This window comes from Momordica charantia, assembly GCF_013281855.1.
Source record: "Momordica charantia cultivar OHB3-1 chromosome 5 unlocalized genomic scaffold, Mcharantia_2.0 BLBB01000005.1, whole genome shotgun sequence".
NCBI classification, from domain to species: Eukaryota; Viridiplantae; Streptophyta; class Magnoliopsida; order Cucurbitales; family Cucurbitaceae; genus Momordica; species Momordica charantia.
In genome coordinates, this window is record NW_028275163.1 from 13556422 (window position 1) to 13561376 (window position 4955).

At 39.1% G+C, this 4955-nt stretch overlaps 1 long non-coding RNA gene across 1 annotated transcript; it reads left to right on the forward strand.

Moving 5' to 3' along the window:
* Nucleotides 1-322: 322 nt before the first annotated feature.
* LOC148211365 (uncharacterized) lies at nt 323-1213 on the forward strand. Its single transcript, XR_015790974.1, has 2 exons — nt 323-618; nt 724-1213. It is a non-coding gene; the product is annotated as an uncharacterized LOC148211365 (long non-coding RNA).
* The last annotated feature ends 3742 nt before the right edge of the window (nt 1214-4955 follow it).

Below are 4955 nucleotides of genomic sequence, written 5' to 3' on the forward strand. Positions count from 1 at the left end.
TATATTATAGATCAAGCAATTTCTTCACTTAAAAATAGATTTGAACAATTTCAAGTATTTGAAAATATCTTTAATTTCTTATTTGATATTAATTTTTAGAAGTCATTAGATGATGATAATCTGAAAATATATTGTATTAATCTTGAAAATACATTAAAACACGATACATTTTCCGACATTAACGGTATAGATTTATTTTTTGAATTAAAAGTATTTGGCGAAGTCTTGCAAAATGAAATTGGTTGTCCTATTAAAATATTATGCATATAGTGTCTTTTTATTATTATTATTTATTTTTTATTTTTTTGAAAGAAAAGTTGCATTAAATTAAGCCACAATGGCTAAAGATAAAGGGGAGTCCCCATGTACAATTGCGAACAACCAAGAAGGATAATGGGATATCCACATGTGCATTGCTTCTACTGAGATTCTCCATTTAGCTAAAATATGAGCACACGAGTTCCACTTACAAGAAACATGAGAGAAAGAAATTGACTCGAAATCTAGGGCTTTGGTTTGAATTTCTGAAATCCAAATGAAATCATCCCCCTGAGACTGCGAATTTCCCCGAATCAAACGAATGGCCTTTGGAGAATCCTATTCAACAACGATACGAAGGTAATTCCTAGATCTAGCAAGCTTCACAGCCTCCAAAATACCTTTAATTTCTACCAGAAGAGGAGTAAATTGACGCGAAATATGAATGGACTTTGCTACTTTCAGATCACCCCTACTGTCTTTGATGGCCAGACCAATCCCCGTCGATGACGGACGACACGCCGCATCAGAGTTCACCTTCAACACCGAACCCGGAGGAGGAAGCCAGCGAGTGGAACTTTGTGAAGATGAAGCTTCTGTCCTTTGCGTAAGCCTGTTCCATCTAATTGATTAGGCATGCAAATAGTTTCGGAAATAAGAACTTATCCAAGCACACTTTAATTCCGGAGGAGAAACCGACGATCCATGAACCATAGAATTTCGATCATTCCATATCGCCCAATAGGTAATAGCTAGAAGCCCTCTTTCTTCCGAGTTTAAACTATCAATTAGATATAACCAATAGTCTACAAAACTGAGATTAGTGTTTATATGTGATCCAAACAGAGTGGGGAACATCAGAGTCCAGATTTGTCTAGCACGCTTGCAAAAGAATATAGCATGTGATGTACTCTCCGGCTTTGCATTAAATGAGCATCCAAGTACAATTTCCATACCTCTTTGACTGAGATTGTGAGATGTTGGAAGATGTTCATGTGCTGCCTTCCATAGAAATAGCTTAATTTTTTAAAAAACTTTTAGGTCCCAAATAGATTTCCAATTATAGCCCCAAAAACCATCACTAATAGACACATCACTACACTTCTGATGGATATAGAGTTTGTAGCCACTTTTTACAGTGTAATTACCTCTTTTGTCAAAGTACCAAATCCACGAGTCGGAGAGATTGCACGGACTAATGAGCATCGATATGATAATATTGATGTCCTCCTCACAAAAGAAATTAGAGACTAGATTAGAGTCCCAATTCGCCTTGAGAGTTGATAAAATTAGCCACTTTGATTCTCTCTGTTCCTTTTGAGACTGTAATGGGCCGAAACGAATATGGCCTTGGAATCCAAGGATCTGTGAAAACATTAATAGTTGATCCATTGCCAATTCGAAGATGCAGCCCCTTGAATAAGAGGTCTCTCCCCCAAAGAAAGCCTTGCCAAAAATAGGATTGATTTCTGATAGGAGTCGCCTAGAGCACAGAAGAGTCGTTGAAATATTTAGCTTTAAGGACTTTGGAGACAAGGAGGTTTGCATTTTGTAAGATATGCCAAACCTGCTTAGTCACCAAAGCCTGATTAAACCCTTCCAAATCTCTAAAATTCAGACCGCCTAACTCTTTTGGGAGACACATACGCTCCCAGCTCATCCAATGGGAGTTTCCTTTTATTATTTGTTGTACCCCACCAAAAGTGAGCAAACATTTGAGAAATTTCAACGCAAAAGCCTTTTAGAAGTCTAAAGACACTCATAGCATATGCCGGGATTGCCTGACCAACACTTTTAATAAGGACCTCTTTTCCTCCAACTGAGAAAAAAGATCGCTTCCAACCTTGCAAGACTTTCCATACCTTATCTTTTAGAAAACTCCAGTCTAATCCTTTCCGCCTAGTAAAGTGTGATGGGAGACCAAGATAAGGGCCAAAATCATTCACCAAATTGACCTGAATTATACTTTGAAGGTAACACTGATGCTCAGGGTGAACATTAGGAGAAAAAAGGAGGGCAGATTTTGAAAGGTTGATACATTGACCCGAAACCCTTCCATAGCTCTCCAAAAGACCCTTTATAGTAAGACACTCAACCTCCAAGGACTTAAGGAAAATAAGGCTGTCATCAGCGAACAACAAGTGAGAAATGCATGGACTATTGGATCAAAAACTGATATCTGTTAATCTCCCCAATCTATTGCTATTATTAATTAGAGCATAGAGCCCCTCAGCACAAAGAAGAAATAGGTAAGGGGAGAGAGGATCTCCCTGCCTAATTCCTTTTGAGGAACTGAACAAACCTCGCGGGGAGCCATTTATAAGAATAGAGAAAGAGACCGTAGAGATACAACACATAATAGTACTAATCCAACTGGCATCAAACCCCATTTTCTTCATGATCTGTTTAAGATAACTCCACTCGATGCGATCGAAAGCCTTGCTTAGATCCAATTTAAGGGCAGTCATACCATTTAGGCCAAAAGTATAACTTTTGACAGTATGAAGACATTCATGGCCAATTATAATGTTGTCCGTGATTGCCCTACATGGAACAAACGCTAACTGTGCTTCCGAAATAACTAGGCCAATTACATTCTTGAGCCGATTTGCAATGGATTTAGATATAATTTTATACGAAACGTTGCAAAGGCTTATAAGGCGAAAATCGGATACTGACCTTGTTCGGGATAAGAACAATCTAGGTGTTATTCTAGTTCTTTAACTTCATATTGTTATTAAGGATGTGGAGGCAAGCTTCAACAGTTTTAGGCCCCACGATATTCCAATATTTTTGGTAAAAGAGCAGAGGAAAACCATCGGGACCTGGTGATTTCGTAGGGAACATCTGTTTTACAGCAATCTTTATCTGCTCTTTCGTATATGGTGCCAAAAGCCGAGAGTTTACCTTAGGTGTAATAGTAGTGGGAATAAGTTCCGGAATGGCTTCAATATGTGCAACTGAAGGGGAAGAGGAAGAGAACATTTACCTAAAATGGTCAATAAATATACTTTCAATTTCTCCCATATCCTCTGTCCAACTGCCATTTTCACGTTCGATGCCCCGAATCGCATTACAAGCTTTTCTCGTAGTAGCTTTCTTATGAAACCATTTAGTGTTTCCATCTCCCCATTTTAGCCAATCTTCTTTGGAGCGTTGCTTCTAATAAATCTCCACCAATTCGAGGAGGCCAGTGAGATCATCTTGGAGGGAGTGAATTACCGTGAAATCAAGAGGGACTGGTTGATTGTAAGCTTCTGAAAGGGCTGCCTTTTGAGATTTGATTTGTTGAAACAACTCACGGATGTTAGAGCGACCCCATTCTCGAAGAGCTAAAGAAGAAGCATGAAGAACCCCCTAACCCAGACTAGGATGCGCCTTTCTCCCTGAGCCTAGAAGCAAGGGGATTCGGTATAGCAGCTCACGTTCGGTTGTGCTGTGTGATACTATCCATGAATGAAAAAAGAAGCCCCACTATCTGACTAACGCCCACTGTTTAAGATAATTTCCACACACTCTGGAGTTTTAGACCAACACTCCTCAAAACGAAAAGCTTGATAGTCCTTCTATTTCTGTTTGTATATGGATTGGAGAGATTCAGTGCAATAGCCCGATGATATGATTTAGACAAATTGAGATGAGTAACAGAAGCTTCAGGAAAGAGAGAAGAAAATGCCTCATTACAAACAAATCGGTCAAGACGTTGCCAATGGCAGTATGGTTATTACACCAAGTATACTTGCTTCCATGAAAACCCATATCTTTCAAAGAGCATTGATCAAAAATGTTACGAAATGCTGAAATATATGTTTGATCATAAAAAGAGATGTAGGAAGTTTCATGGCTCCAAATTAGGGCATTAAAATTGCCTCCGATTAGCCATAGTGAATCATCACAATTATGAATCTGGTGAAGTATCTTCCAAGTTGTGTGACGATGATGAGATACTGAGTGCCCATAAAAACCTATAAAGCGCCAAATTTTAGAGTCAAAAGAGATTGAGCAAGCAATGTGATGCGGGAGTAGGAACGAATAGATATGTCTATATTATCCTTCCAAAGTAAACATAATCCACCACTAAGGCCGCTGCTACTCACTGTAAAACAACCTTGAAAACTGAGCAAAAGCATAAAATTTATTAGTTAATCGCTCATTACACTTAGTTTCAATAAGAAAAAGCACTTGAGGGTTTTCGTGATATAAGAAATCACGTAATACTTTGAACATCTAAGTGTCCCCCAACCCTCAGACGTTCCAGCAAATGGTCTTCATGGTGTTCGGCGAGGTTGCTCCGCAACCTTCGTCGATTCAGTGTTATCCGAATTAGAGGCCTGAACTGATGTAGATGAAGATTTCTGCTTCCTCAGTGTTGGTGTAGTTGATAGGAACCCAAGAAACAGCCTTCCTCTTTGGGCCAGTCGGAGAGACAAATTTGGAATGGGCTGCAACTTTGAAGGATAAGTAAGATGGGCCAGCCCTCGCTTTCTGCTTCCATTTTCTCAAGTTACCAGTGAAATTTGGACTCAAGTCCATTTTGGTTGTAGCTGGGGGAATATTTTATAATAATTGTGATTGATCTGGCAATAAATGAGCAGATGAAATATTATCTTGAGACAAACCATAATCTTCCCCTTGAGTGGTGACTACTTCTTTGGCCTTGACCTTAGCCGAAATTCCATCCTCTAAAGATGGAACAT